The 16,010-nt window shown below is 52.7% G+C and overlaps 1 long non-coding RNA gene across 1 annotated transcript; it reads right to left on the bottom strand.

Annotated features, from left to right (window-relative positions):
• Positions 1-8,628: 8,628 nt before the first annotated feature.
• Positions 8,629-13,368, bottom strand: LOC106557823. Its single transcript, XR_005379088.1, has 3 exons — positions 13,058-13,368; positions 10,991-11,158; positions 8,629-10,560 (listed from the first exon to the last, which is right to left on the bottom strand). It is a non-coding gene; the product is annotated as an uncharacterized LOC106557823 (long non-coding RNA).
• Between the last annotated feature and the right edge of the window lie 2,642 nt (positions 13,369-16,010).

Genomic DNA, 16,010 nt, shown 5'->3' with positions numbered 1-16,010 from the left:
GGGGCCTTGTTCGGGTTCTCTGTGGAACACTCCATGCTCCGTGGGGTTCCATGTGGCCTGTCATGGCCCAGCAAGGCAAGACAGCCAGAGGCGATGGTGGGGTCCTTCTGCGCTGCCCACCACCCCCGACCGACCCTCACCCGTCCCCGGGCAGCTCGCGGGACCTTGATGGTGCTGTCTGTCTGAAAGTGAGACCGGCCTCGACTTGGGGTTTCCTTGGCGCGTGGTGCCCAATGCTGTTGATCGCCTTATTCTAAATACACACATGATTTTAAGAAGGAGAAAAAAAATGGTAGCCCAAAGATGTTCTGCACAAATCGGAACCCGCTGTATCACAAAATTCTTGATAAGCTTTGCTTGATGACACAGCTTATGGAGACCTCAAGTCATCTTCCACTGGGGCTGTCACCGTGATCAAGTTAGAGACACTTCATTTGGCAGCAAGTAATAAAAACCTGAAAAGTCCATTTCTTTGGGGATGAAAGAAATGGAAAAATATCGCAGTAACCTTTCCTTCTGTTTATGGCTCATATTCAGGGGTAGCTGTTGTCCCTAGAAATAAACACTCAAGGGAGTAAAGCCATAAAAACACCTGAAAGTCCTCTTAGATGACCTGTGACAATATCTAATATCACCAATGGATGGTTTGGGTGATTTTGAAAAATCCAAATCTTGTAGCTTTTATTTTCAAGATTTTATTTATTTATTCATGAGAGACACATACACAGAGAGAGAGAGAGAGGCAGAGACACAGGCAGAGGGAGAAGCAGGCTCCATGCAGGGAGCCTGATGTGGGACTCGATCCCGGGACTCCAGGACCACGCCCTGGGCCGAAGACAGGCTCTAAACCGCTGAGCCACCCAGGGATCCCACTCTTGTAGCTTTTAAATGCTATTGTATTTTGTTCTTGCCAGACAGTGGACATGTTGCACAAAACTGATGATTTCATGTCTTGATATGCACACATTCTGCTAATAATCTCTACCTCTGGCTTGCTGATGGATTAGAGAGGGCTATATAGTTCTATTTCTCCCTTTGCTTCTATGCCTCATTTTCAGTATAATTGGATGGCTAAGATAGGAGAGGAACAGTCAAAACACATGCAATGGGGTTCTCAGGCTATTTGTGCTTCTTAGGGTGTGACTTCCTTTTGCAGTCAAAGCAAGCTCTAGTTTGAAAGGACAGGGAGAGAGAAAGGGGCCTTCACCACCCCCTGCCTTTCCTTTGAAGGCAGAGTCACTTACTCCGCACTCACATGGAGTCTCCCAAACTCTCCTGCGTCCAGCAGCCACTTGCACTCCAGGCTGTGCGGTAGCTCAGACGCTGCAGGTGGAGGGGTGGTAAGCAATGGCAGGTGTGTACGTTACATGGATCCTCCTGCTCACATGCACAGGATGTCGTCCCATCTGAGTTCTCTTACAAACACAAGTTCAAATTGTTACGAATTTCAAGACAGTGACAGCAAAGCATTAAACAACCCTGAAGAGGGAAAGGCACATGCTGACTGTGGGATTGGAAAAACAGGACCATGATTCATCCAGACACAGTCACATAAATGGTGTAGAATGTTGGATGAGTGACCTAATCTTCCCGAGATTTCTCCATCTGTAAAATGGAGAGAGTGGACCCTGCCTTGAGGCGTATGATTTTTTCCCCCTGGATGCAGTGCCTTGCTGGTAGTTGGGCTCAACATAGAACCATTAAATGGTCAAGTTAAGCCCGTTCTGTCCAGGAAGGTATGTGCTGGAGATCCACCGCATCATTGCTGTCCTGCTGGTGGGACGCTGGGGCCAGGGCAGGTGTCAGAACACCCTTCACCCATGGCTGGCTATCGCATCGGCCGCACATTTACACATATTTCAAACTTGGTCTGAATGTTTGAAGGAAGAAAGAAATTTGAAATCCTTTTATTAATCGTCATAAGAGATGTCAGTCAATGACTTAATTTCATGATCTCTGGGAAATTACATTCGACCTAACTCTCCATCTTGCAGTTGAGAATGTTGAGGCTTCCCACTAACACCAACAGACAGAGCTGGGATTGGTGTCCAGGCAGCCTAACTCCTAAGCCCCGCTGACCGTGCCATCTCCGGTTTCGTTGCAGAGTATCAGACAGGGAGGCCAGGTGGTGCGAGCAGCCTCGCCGGATAATTGTACTGCAGTGTGCACGTGCTGAGACGTGATTGCACAGAGGGAACTTCTCAAAGGCCACACAGTAGAAATACTTTCAGTGGAATTGTCAGGCACCTCCACCAATTGAATGCCAAGGAGAAACAAAAATAAAAGTACTTGAAAGTCCAAGTGATATCTGCCAGGAAATGTGGCCCATTCTGGCAATTTCCCCAACAGACTGCCTTGGAGGACACCTGTTTTATCAAGCGAGGCCCACATCTGCGTTTTGTGTCCTGGTTTAATCTGTTACAAGATGGATGTCCCATCATCTCTTGCCCTGGCTGTCCCCCCCTCCCCATGTCACATTGCCAGGCACCTCCTCTGAACCAGCTGCACATTGTCAGTTACTCATCCTTGGGGTAAAATGTGAGACACCAAGTGGACCAGAAACAAGAGACGAAGACACCAACACGTCCCACCCCCAAAAAAAACCCATTAGCTTTAACGAACTGACAATTGTGTTTTCCTTGGAAAAAATGCAAGTCCGCAATAAATTACCCAGTAATTTTTGAAATAGAAAACATGGTCATTACCCCAGAATATCAGGGTACAAACATTTGTAGGAAATTTGCAGTCTCATTAATTCTCCATATGGCATGTTTGGCCTCAAAACGGAGTGAAACGTGAAGTGAATTTCACTGTCTCACTCTCATTTTGATACTACGGACTAGACGTTCGATTTCATCTGTGATTGATTATGTAATGTGTGTATATTACGGGATATATATTTTGTCTGCCTTGAGGTGATTCGTTTTCTATGGGAAGATGTACTACAGTGGGCGCGTTGTGTTTGTTGTCACAACCATTGTTAGTCTCAATGCATTCATCAGTGCCCCTGCACACACTCACACACATATGTGAGGTTAGTATCTGTCTTGCCTCCATGTACAAAATCAAACTGTCACCAGTTTCCCGGTCATGACAATTCCTTACGGCACCTCTGCTCATGAGCTTGCTGGAGGGGACTGTCCCTACACTCCTCTGTTTTTGCCTCAGTGGTTTCTACTAGGATGACTTCCATCTATGAATGATGAGGACAATGATGATGTATAATGACAATGGTGATGATGATGAAGAGGAGGAGGATGACAGTGGTGTAAAATAATGAGGATGATATGGTGATGATGGTGGTGATGATGTACAATGAGGAAGATGACAGTGAGGATGATGATGAGGATGAAGATAATGACAATGATGGTGATGATGTACAATGAAGAGGAGGATAGTGAAGGTGATGTACAACAATAATGATGATGATGGCAATGATGTACAAGGAGGAGGTTGATGATGGGGATGAAGATGATGATGATGATGTACCATGACGATGAGGATGATAATGGTCATGTACAATAATGATGATGATGATGATGATGATGACAACGATGATGAAGAGGCCAATGATGACTGGAGGTGGTGGCTGCCAAGGTGGGCTGGAACATTGACTCCCTTCCATCCAGCAGCATACACATCCTACTCTTGCCTTTGTGACCTGCCTCAACCCAAGGCATGGTAGCTAACTCCAAGGGAGGGAGGGCTAACTCTAAGAGGATTCATCAGGAGGCATGGTGGGCTTCTGTCCGCACCCCTGGGTACCCTACACCAGGGAAACCACCGCCCCAGACTGTTCTCTTCTTCAGGAATGAGGGACCTGTGGAGCTGAGTCAGGCACAGGACAACACTGGGGACCCATCAGCACATGTAACATGAGCAAGAACATCACATTGTCACGGGCCGCTGAGATCTGGTGTCACTGCTGCTGGAGAACACGCTGACTGATATGGCTGATATTCTCCACTGAGGCTCCAAATTCTGGGCAGGGACTCTGTATCCAATCCTCATGCAAGCTCATTGGCACAGACACTATTATTGTCTATGTTAAAAATAGAAAAACTGAGGCCCAAAGAGTCCACAAATTTGGTCCAGGGTCACCAGCTAGCATGCGAGAGCACCAGGCGGGGTAGAGTGCATGGGAAGCGTCAGCCTTCATGCTGGAGCTAGTTATTCTCCATCAGTCTCAGGATGCAGGTGGGACACAGGTGCCTTCCGTGGTGCTGAAGAGGAAACAGGTTTAGAGAATGTTAGGTCATCAACTTTACCTGTAACTATAGGTCTGTCTTCCCACCTCCTTCTTGGCCCCCTGGTCTGTTGTCAGTAAAGCAGGAACAACCCAGTTAAAGCCTAAACAGGATCATGTCTGCCCTCCAACCCTCCATAGCTCCCATCTCTGAGTAAAAACCAAAGTTCTCACCATGACCCACAAGGACTTCCATGTTCTGGTCTCCTCCACAATCTGACCTTATTTGCTGCCCCTCCCTTGCTGCTCCAGGCACACTCCCAGCCTCTACCCCACCCCACCCCACCATGTGACCCTCAAACACCAGAATGTCTCCTGCCCCAGGGCCTCTGCACTTGTTCCCTCTGCCTGCAGTAATCCACCTGCAGGCAACTGCGTGGCTCCCTTCCTCCTCTCCCGGAAACCATCATTTTCATTCCTTGTACCCCTAACCGCAGCTCACCCTGCCTCTCTTCCCTGGTCTACATTTCTCCTGGGTGCCCACTGTCCCCTTGCTCGCCATTCCACGTCCTGTTTATTTCTCAACCTCCCCCTTCTGGAGTCTCAGCCTCAGGAGGGCGGGTACTTGTCTCGGTCATCTTGTGTCCTCAGCATCTGTGGACAGTGCCTAGCACATAAAAGGGCTCAGTCACATTGGTTGAGTGGGTGGACGGAGGCAAGAGCCAACACACCCACTCCGCAGGCTCAGTGCTCCCTGTTCCAACTGGTGGGTGGCCAGCAATGTGTGCACAGAAGACACCCCCCAGCAGTCCCCGGCTCCATCCTCAGTGAGGGCTCGGGGTTCTAAGACTGGTACCAAGAAGCAAAAGCAATGAGAACTGTTATCTACCAAACATCACTATCTGTCAGTCATCATGTCAGACTCGAGCAGTTTGCAAATGAAGCCAGTCATGCTGATGGCCACCTGCAAACTGGGTTTATCATACCCACTCAGAGATGGGGAAGCGGAAGTTCCCAGGAGCCAGGTCTTGGGTGCAAGGCCATGCAGTGCTGCAGCCAGCATGCAGAATGCCTCCAGCTATAACACTGGAGGTCAGGACCTGCGGAGGAGGGCAGGACCCGGCCAGCTGCCCTGTCCTTGTCATCACCATGATGAGTCCTATTCATGGAGGGACCTCCATGAGGCTTCTGAGCTGGGACTGGCAGAGGGGAGAGGTGTGGTCAGGCTTTGTGTGGCCTGCGCTGATTTATATTCTTTAGAATGCAATGGCTATGGGACGCCTGGGTGGCTCAGTGGTTGAGCACCTGCCTTCAGCCCAGGGTGTGATCCTGGAGACCCGGGATCAAGTCCCACATTGGGCTCCCTGAATGGAGCCTGCTTCTCCTGAATGGAGCCTGTGTCTCTGCCTCTCTCTCTGTGTCTCTCATGAATAAATTTAAAAATTTTTTTTAAAGAATGCAATGGCTAACACTTGAAAAATCAAGTTTTGCATTAAAAAAAGTCAATTCCCTTGTTCTCTTGAAAACATTTGAGTAAGATCCCAACTCACCAGAATCAGATTTGGGTAGAGAAGGGGAGACCAGACCAGCAGCTGGCATGAGCATTGGGTTTGTGTGGTGGGCATGTATGTGCTCTTTCTTCCTTCCAACAAATACGTACTGAGCACCTACTATGTGACAGTCATTGTTCTAAGCACCTGGGATGCGATGGTAAACAGAACGTAAATTTCTGAGACAAGTAACAGACACACAAAATGTCTGGCCCAGGCCTGTGACAATGTGATGTTCTTGCTCACGTTACGCGTGCTGATGGGTCCCCAGTGTTGTCCTGTGCCTGACTCAGCTCCACGGGTCCCTCATTCCTGAAGAAGAGAACAGTCTGGGGCTGTGGTTTCCCTGGTGTAGGGTACCCAGGGGTGCGTCTGTGCAGAGCAGGTCAGGTGGGGTAAAGAGTCATGTAAGTGAAGCAGGGAGGGGCGGGGGGGGGGGGGCACAGCCGGGCCTGGTGGTGGAGACAGGAGTTGGAAAGGGGATGATCTGCAAAGCCCCGTCAGTGAGCTGACCTCTGAACGTGGACCAAATGGAAGTGACTGGCTGAGCCATGGGCTAGCTGGCGGATGGGAGTGTGCAGAGAGAGGAACAGCAGTTGCAGAGGCCCCCGGTCTGGAGCACATGTGATGTGTCGGAGGCACAGCACGATGACCAGGGGGCAGTGATGGGTGAAGAGGCCAGGAATGCTGACAGAGAGGCTCCCGATCACGCAGGATCTGGGACCCCTGGTGGCTCCAACTGAGTGGGAAGTGGCAACACTGTGCTTCTGCCCACCCACCACAGATTTCCCCTCCTCACCTTGGGGGTCCCTTCTGCTCTAGCCCCTTGGGCCCTCGAGGTTAGTCATATGGCCCCACCTGAAGTGAGGGGCGGTCAGCTGCAGTCCTAGCCTGCTTGTGGTAGACCAGCAACCTGGAAATATTTCTGCTAAGTGCCACTAAACAGCTGCTGTAGCCAGTATTGTGTTACGGATGTGAGCACAGACACCATTACTAATAAAAGTGCACACTCAAAACAGGAAGAACCGGTGCAACATTCCAGGCTGAGCATTTTACACTCAGGCAATAATCTCCAGCCTTCCAGCTGGGATTGGTGTTGAACTTTGGGGAATTCTGAAGTGACTTTTATCTTATAAACTGACTTGGCAGCGGTGAAGTATTGATCCCACATGGGGATCAAGAACACATCCCAAGTGATGGGTGTGACATTCCCATCTTGCCTGCTGCCCTGCGGTTCTGTGTGCCGTTTCTCCAATGCTGAGCAAGCTTTGGTGCACAAACACGCGGTCGCACTGCTTTCCTGGTAACCGAATGCTCAGATTCTGAAGTCACACCAACTGCCATTTCTGCCACAGAGAAATGACAACCGTGGATTCTTTACACATGCAAATACATTCTGAGTGATGTGTTATATTTATAATTATAGGATGCTACAAGATAATGAAATTAATTTCATTTTAAATATCGTGCCCTACTAAAATGACAGTTCAACTTTTGGGTGGATCAGGAACCAGCACATTGTTTCCTTCTGTTGGGTAAATACTCATCAGACTGCAAAGACACCCTGTAATTACCTAGTGCTTGGAGTGGGGGGAAAACTAGGTCTCCTCTGCCACCTGTAGCTCTGTCTGGCTCCTGGTATCCTTGAGGCCCACTGGGAAGAAGCCTTCCACCACAGCAGGTGTCCCTCTGTCGCAAGGCAGGTTGCTGGAGCAGCTGACAGCACCTTTGCTTAGCTCAGGGTTAAAGGTTAATTCTAGACCTGGAAAATTGGATTAGCCAGATCTAATCACCAACAAATAACACGATGAGGTTCAGGCTGATTAGCTCTGCAGAGCCGTTATTTGGTTTAACTGAAAGTGCAGATTTTTCCGAGCAGAGTGTGTTCACAGAGCTGAGTGTGGGTACCCCCCTGTGTGTGCAAGTGTGCCCCTGATGTTCTGTGGGCCTCCTGCAGGGTCCCGTTTAATTCTCACCCACCTGTCGGAGCTGGCACGCTCATCCCCATTTTAGGGGTGGAGAGGACTGAGGTTCAGAGAGGATTCTCCGTCCAAGGTGGCAGAGTGAAGGGAAGAGCCGAGATTTAAATTCAGGGATCCTTGCCTCTAAGCTATCGGGAGCGCTGGTTTTGCAAAGACCTCGGGCCCATTGCCACCCTCCTTCCATCCCTCCTCCGCGCCCCCCCCCCTCCCCCCCGCCATTGGCGTCCCAAGTGAGAGGAGGCTTCCAGGTTTTGTAAGACGTGGGGCTTCTGTCCTGGGTGCACAGCCCCGCCCAGCAGCCCCAGCCTTGCGGGGCCAGCTCCCCGAGTCCAGGATGGCTCCCGCCGGCCTTCAGGCCGCCCCCTGCGGGCCCCGCGGAGGCTGCAGCGCCCCAGGCTGCGGGGTAGGCGCAGGGCCCTGCGCGCGGGCGCGCCCTCTAGCGCCGGCGGGCGGGAATGCACAGCGCGGCACCGGGTCCTGCAGGTGCGGCACCTGGGGGCGCACCTGGGGCTGCAGCACCCGGAGGAGCCACCCCCACCCTCACAGCGCACCTACCCCTGGGGGTGCGCCCCTTTCTTCGCTCTCTTTATCCTTTCCTGTTCTGCCCCTCCCGCCACTAATAATCTATTTACATCAATAGACCTTCTTCTCCCCAAATGCACAAGTGTGCAGAATTCAGCTCGAAATATCAAATTCAGCGGATCACAGGCCCTCTTTGCAGTTTGTCCACAAGAGGCCTGGCCACACTGGGGCTTTGCTGATTTAGAGAGAGGACCAGGCCACTTCAATGTTTTCCCCCAGATTTCTTAATATAGATAAAGTCAACATGGGAATTTCCAAATACGTGGTGCATTTTCAATACTCACACTTGAATAAGCAAATGCTCTTAAATTGTAAAGGATATTACACATAATTCACAAAATGCAGGATTGAGGAACGTCATTCCCAGAGCCATACAGGAGAAGCAGATGGGAGTCTCCAGCGGTGTGATGATGGTCTGTTTTGCTCAGTCCTGTCAGTGAGGCCCTGTCCTTGGATGTGTAGCTTTCTGGAGACATAAGTTAAGAGGCCCAAGCTGGTTCTTTTTTTTTCCAAGCTAGTTCTGATTGAGAACACAGGGCCTGAGCCCAAACCATGTTTGTCCTCCTTCCCCCACAGAGAACCCCAAATGGAAGCATCTGGCTTCTGTGTCCTGTGTCCAGTGCCTCCCCGCCCGTGTGTGTGTGTGTGTGTGTGTGTGTGTATGTGTGTGTTGAGAGGGGGGTGAGCATTGAGCACTCAAGTGTCCCTGGGATGCCTTACAGGGTTTCTGATCACAGTGGTGGCTGCTATAGTGAGCAACTGCAATGTGCGGCTGCACCTGCTCTCCTGGCAGCTCCTGATGGGGGAGTGATGATTGACTCCCTCTCTTGGGGGAGGGAGAGGAGCCCAGAGAGGCAGGGACAAGCACGGGAGGCATGAGGACTGGCGCCCGGGGTGCCAGGAGTCACCACTGGGCTTTCCCGATTCTGCATGAGGAGTATAGAAGGAACTGGGGAGTCAGGATGAGGAATGACCCGGGCACATGGCAGGGGAACAGCCGCAGGCCAGCCAGAGCGCAGATGTCCCACCTCACCCCAAATGTTTGTGAGATTCCAAGATTCTTTTGATGGCAGGACACCAGGCAATGACACTTGGATAGGTCAAAGGTAGAACTCCTGCTTCTTACAGTGCCGGGCAGGGCCGCCCAGGGACCTAGCACAGGTAACCTGAAGCTGGCACTGAAGGGGCAGCTCATGCACAGCCAACGGGGGAGAGGAGGAGCTAGGTTTTGTGGGCTCCCTGTGCACCGGCAATGTGAATAATTTTGCAGGCTCTGGGGCATAGGGCCTGTCTCAAGTGACTTGGTACATGGCCCCAGGGACTTAGGGGGGTGCACTGTGGCTTGGAGAGCCCCATACAGGAAGGGGTTGGGGGTGAAACTTAATCAGCGACTCAAGCAGGGAAGCCCCCCACCCCCCACCCCCCATAACCAAGGCCTTAGTCTAGGTCAGGACGTCACTAACAAAACAAGCAAACAGACTATATCACATTATCCATTACTTGAGAGAACCTGCCACACGGTCCAGAGCAGCTTCCTGGGACGTCTGTGTGCTCTGGGACCGGATAAGCCTGGAAACGGATCACCTCCTGGATGCCCCAGTGGAGGAGGTGAGGTATGAAGTTGGGGGGTCTGCTAGGAAGAGGCTCAGGGAGCCGGCTAGCTCTCCCGCCGCAGTACCGACAGCTGGGCACTCTCCCCGTGACGTTAGTGCCCTCACGTAATTACTACGCGGAACAGCTGTTGTTGAGCACAGCACTGTGGGCATAGCCATGCCTGATTGGGTTCTATTCATTCCATTCATCAATCACGGATTCAAGTGGTTGGTGCTCAGAGGCAAGCTGCAGGACTTGGGGACAGTGACACAGCCATCACCGTTTCCATGTAGGGAAGTTGCTGGAACGCTGTCCATCTCCCTGTCGGTGGCTCCGATTTCCTTTTTACTGAGTTCGGATCTGCTCTGTGCTCTGGGGCTCTTCCCCAACCTGCTCCCCGCCAGACCCCTTCATCTCTCCCGGGCTTCCCCACTTCCCGAAGGACCCAGAGACACAGAGGGGTTGTCACCACCCTGGTGCTGAGGCTCAGAGTCAGGCACACACCAGGAGGCACCAGGCCTGGCCTCGCAGCTCTGGATCAGGCGTCTGTGTACGGCTGCAGCCGAGGGTCACCTGGAGCCACCAGGCCGGGGGCTGGAGGGAGAGTCATCTACCGCTTGGGTGCACTCTGCAAGCTCCCAGGCCCAGGGCTACTGTTGTGTCGGTGCTTGCGGGTGGGGAGAGAGAGAGAGAGAGAGAGAGAGTGAGAGAGAGAGAGAGGGGCCTCGGTCGCTGAGGCCTCTTGGACCCTCCCACATCTCGGGTCTCTTGGAGGGTGGCTTTGTTACCCTCCCGCCTATTGCCTGAAGGACGAGCCGCACCCTCCTGCTTACTCAGAGCAGTGCAGGCAGGTCCCAGGAAGACCTAGCGGTGCTATGGGGCCGAAGGGCCCCTGTGCCTCTGTCCCCCGTGACCACTCACACCGCGCTGCAGACAGGCAGTTGGAACCTGGTGCCTGGGGACCCCTGGGAGCCCTTTGCAGGGGAGACCCCGGGAAGCCCATGGCCTTGATGGGGACGGCGCCCCATTAGTGAGCATATTTCCCCACCACTGCAGCAGGTACGTGGCCAGTCCGCCCTGGGAGGAGAAAGTCTCACCTGGCATTTGGACTTGGGAACATTTCTTCCTCCAGTTGCTTGAGGAAAATACAGTCCTTCTCACATAATTCCAATTCTACCCGCGTGTTTTCCACTCATGGGAGTGAATGCTGTGCAAATTGTTCACCCCACTGCACCATTCAGGAACATTCCTCCGTAATGAGGCATCTAATGAGGAACACAATAGAGATTCCAGTTTTTCTCTAGCTACAGTGTCTGTCAATAAATAACCAGAATAATAATAATGAGCATTTTATTCAGCAGGTCTCGGGGTCAACTCCGACCACGTGGACGTGCTCTGCATCGTGCTCGGACTTCCCTAATGATGCCTCGCAATTGTGCAGCGCGGAGGAGGCGGGGGTCCCGGGTCGGGTTCCGCTGTCGGCTTGCGGGGCGGCTCGGGCAGCTCGCAGGCCTCCCTGAGCTTGGCTTCATCACCTGGGAAAGGTGAGCCTTAGTCGGAGTCAGGGGCTGTGAACCCTATTCAGGAGGTGAGAAACTGGTTTTGAATCATCCATTTCCCCTTTCTTAGGGGCATGTCAAGCCTCAGCACGCTGTGATTTCAAATGCTGAACAAGACGGGGTGATGGCGTGGGGAGCAGGGTGGGGGCTCGTGTCTGGGATGGTCAGGGACCACCTCGCTGGGGCGAGCCCGGGGTCAGCCGCATGAAGGGCTCAGGCTCTGGGGTGGGAACAGGTGCAGTGCGTTTGAGGGACAGAGGGGAACCCCAGCAGGAGACGAGAGAAGGATGGCAGGGTCGGGCTCTGTGTCTGAGAGGACGGTTTCACTACGTGGCTGAGAGAGTGTTCACGGTCTAACTTGACCATAAGATATTCTATTACATAATAGAAAGCAGGAAAGTCACAGGATCTGCTGGAGTTTCCACACGGGGTCGGGGGGAAAAAGGCTCAATTCAGGGACCTCCTAGTGCCAGGGTCATGAGCACAGGAGGAGGAGCCAGCAGAGGTGAGGGATGCCGTGTCTCCGTGACACTGTGCACAGTGCTTCACCTGCCTTATCCCATTTGGTTTTGCAAGACCCTTGGGGCAGGCAGGACAGGTGTCATCACCTGTATTTTACAGCTGGGGGGATCGTGCAGGTAGCCGCTGAGACAGCATTGTAAGTAGGTGGGATGTCTGGGGTGGCCCCATCCCCTGCCCCCAGGGGCCCGCTGCCCCTCCAGGACTCACAGTGATGGCCCATCATGGCCCCGGGTACAGGAGAGCCACCGAGGGCGGAGGGTGCGGGTGCCACCCCTGTGTCACCCGTGAGGTGCTTTGGCTGGAGGAAGGCTGGGCTGCCTGCAAGGGTGCAAACCAGGGAAAACCTCAAGCTCCGGAGAGTGGAGACCCTGCCGCAGCCCAAGCCTGTGCAGGGCCCGGTTCCGTCCCCGCAGGGAGGAGGAGGAAGGCGCCCCGGGGTGGGAGGAGGGAGGAGCCCAGGGCCCCACCACGCTCCGACTGGGATGCACGCTCATCCCTCAGCACCCTTGGGTGCGCCTGGTTAGCGCGACCTCCCGAGCCGGGGAAGGAGGCCCAGAGCTGGCTCTCCTCCGGGGAGGGCTCGGGACTCTGGGAACCCGTCCTGAATTGATCAGCATCTCATTTGAATAAGGCCGCAGCCCGTTTATTTTATAGCTGCGCTTCCCCAGGAGCAAGGAGGCTCCCTGCTGCGGAAGGCCCGGCGGGTCCTCACTCGCAGGAGCAGGCGAGTCGCCTTCAGCTCTCCGTGCCGGAGGAGACCATCTCGCTGCGGCTCATCCGGCCACACCGCGGGCATCGCCGGCCCGGCCGGCTCCGGCCTTACAGCCCCACAGCCGGCCCGAGCGCCCGCCCCTTTAATGCAATCTCTGCTTACACTGGGCAGAGGGACCAAGGCGGATGGCACTGGGAGGGGGCGTCAGCCCACCGGGCTGCGGGGGGGCTGGGGGGCTCAGCTCCGGAGGGGGCTCTAGCTGGGAAGCCACCTGGGCTTGTCCGGGAAGGATGGGTGTTTCTGAACTGGAAAGCAATTATTTGTATTCACAGTTGGCTAATGGGGCTTGGGCTTTTTGTGGGGTCACTTACCACACTGATGAAAGGAAGTCTCCTTGAATATCTTCCTTATGAATTTCTGGCTGATGGCGGTAGAGGACTGTTGCACCTCCGACAGGGGATGGAAAGAAGTTGGCCAGATTCCCAGGCGCCTATGAGCAAATTCCCCACACCGTGCTTTGTCTGCATCTGGGAGTCTTTTTTATTGCAATGATCCATGCCATAAATCTGGGTCAGAGCTCTGAACTGTGAGTAAAAGCATCAGAAGTGTCCATCCACTTCCGTGAGTGGGTTAGGAGGACACACACATGCACCTGCTAGACTCACAGAGGCAGGCAAAGCGTTTGGAAATTGCACTGGAAACAACAAGGCAATCGGGTGCCAGTTACTTTCATACGTCAGTGACGTAAGCAGCGCTATACATTTTGTATTGTTGGGACTTTGGAGAAGGATACACCCAATCCCAGAAAATATTCTCCATGTATTTATCATGGGTCTTGGATTTTCACATAGGATCTCAGTTTCTTTGCATTCTGAGTCTACCTTGCATTAGTGCCAAGTAAAAGAATGTTCACCTAGAGGAGTTGAAACAAGAGAGGTTATTATTTCAAACACCAAGAAGTCTAAGGCTGGGCAGTTTTAGGATTGGCTTCAGAGTCCTTCCATGGTTCCAAGGACCCGGACTCTTTCTGTCCTACAGTCTCTTCAGTTTATCTATGGTTCTTAGTCTTGTCCCCTCCTGATCACAAGATGGCTGTCGGAGCTACTACCATCACATCTTCATCCATTCACACCCAGAGGCAGGAAGAAGGCAAGTTTTGTGTGTTTGTGTTTGGGAAGGAGGGGCTCGGACAGAGGTGAACCATCCTATGTGTTTCTTTTTTTAAGAAGGAAACTTTATAGGGACCCCATCTTGGATCACAGGTATTCTGCAAAGAGCCTGAGAAAGTGAATTGTTATTCAGCCTCTATTACGGGATGGGGCTGTCAGCAATGAGGGAGGGGAAGGGGGCAGTACAGTGCGGCTCCTACGACCCTGTGAGGTGGCCTCTGTTATCACTCCCACGGTGTAGAGGAGACAGGAGCAGGAAGCCGAGTCACCTCCCCAGGTCCCCTGCCAGGCAGGAGGGCCTGGTGCTGGTTCCCTGTGGTTCTCCATGAGTGGACTCCCTCCCAATTCATAAGTAGGCCGATGACATCCGGACACCAGGGGAAATGGAGAGAAAGTTTATCCCTCACCTGAGAGATTCCTGAGGACAGCAGTCTGGGCACAACCAGGCCTGAGCAAGGCGGGGGGGGGGGGGGGGGGGGGGGACTTCCTCATGGCTCCGTGTAGGTCCAGAGAAGAACCACATGGGGTCTGCAAGGTCTGAATTTCCTGTGGCACGAGAGCAGGCCGGGCCAGGTGGCTTTCTCAGACCGGCTGGAGGGGAGCCTGACCCCCAGCCTCCATGTGCTGGCTGAGAATCCAAACCCGGGCTTGGGCTTCTGGCCCCCGACTTGTGGGTGGCACAGCCCGACGCTGGGCTGGGGGGCTCGTGGTCCCCTAGGACAGAGCAGGGGCATCCATGGGGCTGGGGAGCGGGTGCTGGCATGTGACAAGCCCTACGCTCTCACCCCTGGGCAGGGGCTCAATGTGCTGAAGAGCAGTGGGCCCGAGGCAGCGGGGTGAGCCCAGAGCCCGGACGCACCAGGGCCCAGCGAGGGTGGCCCCCGGCTGGCTTTGCCTCTCTGAGGATGCGACCCAGGGTGGCTCGTCCGTCAGCGGAGAATCCCACAAAGCCACCAGTTCCGATGCTCTTAACTTGAAAGTCATGATAACTAGAACTTGGTGAGTAGAAAGTTCTTTATGAAAATATTTAGTGAAGGGCGCCTGGGTGGCTCAGTGATTGAGCATCTGCCTTTAGCTCAGGGCGTGATCCTGGGGTCCTGGGATCAAGTCCTGCATCGGGCTCCCCGCAGGGATTCTCTCTCTATGTCTCTCATGAATAAATAAATAGAATTTTTTTTTTGATTTATTTTTTTTTTATTTTTTTTATTTATTTATGATAGTCACAGAGAGAGAGAGAGAGAGAGAGAGAGGCAGAGACACAGGCAGAGGGAGAAGCAGGCTCCATGCACTGGGAGCCCGATGTGGGATTCGATCCCGGGTCTCCAGGATCGCGCCCTGGGCCAAAGGCAGGCGCCAAACCGCTGCGCCACCCAGGGATCCCTAAATAAATAGAATTAAAGAAAAAAAAGAAACCAATATGATTGAATAGGTTGTTTGTAAAGGATGAACATCTCTTTTCATTTAAGAAAAAAGTGATAAATTAGAGCCTAGGAAAAGCCTGAACACCCGATTAAGCCTTTAATTTTCAATCTTCTGGCATTTTCGGCATGAGTGTTCCCTGATACAAACAACCCGGACACAGAAGAAGAGGTAGAGGGCTACCAAGGACCATAAATCCCATCAGGGCAGCTTCTGCATGTTTAGCTGAATGATGGAGCTAGAAAAACATGTGTGATTTTGTTCAGCAGGCTTTGTAAGGAAGAAGACAGCCCAGAACGTGTGCACGTTTCCCTTCTCCATACCAGGGTCATTTCACCGTGTGTCAGCAATTTTATCTCGATTTTTTAGAAATTCCAATGTCCTCACTTTAACAAAGTGTTCATAGACTTTCTCCCATCACAAAGGAAACTCTGAGTTTATTGTAAACTGTTTTCATCTTGCAGGGTTTTATGTTCTGTTTCCTGGCAGCCATATGAGGTGCAGGGGATTGTTCAGGCTGCACCCAAGTCCCCGTACAAGCTGTACTGCTCGGACTCCTGAGGGGAGCCCGCTTCTCCCTCTGCCTGTGTCTCTGCCTCTCTCTGTGTGTCTCATGAATAAATAAATAAAACCTTGAAAATATTTTTTAAAAATAGGACGCCTGGGTGGCTCAGTGGTTGAGTGTCTGCCTTTGGCTCAGGGCATGATCCCAGGGTCCCGAGATCGAGTCCCACAT

Source organism: Canis lupus, chromosome 26 (assembly GCF_011100685.1).
Source record: "Canis lupus familiaris isolate Mischka breed German Shepherd chromosome 26, alternate assembly UU_Cfam_GSD_1.0, whole genome shotgun sequence".
NCBI classification, from domain to species: domain Eukaryota; kingdom Metazoa; phylum Chordata; class Mammalia; order Carnivora; family Canidae; genus Canis; species Canis lupus.
This window is presented reverse-complemented; position numbering and strand designations above follow the sequence as displayed.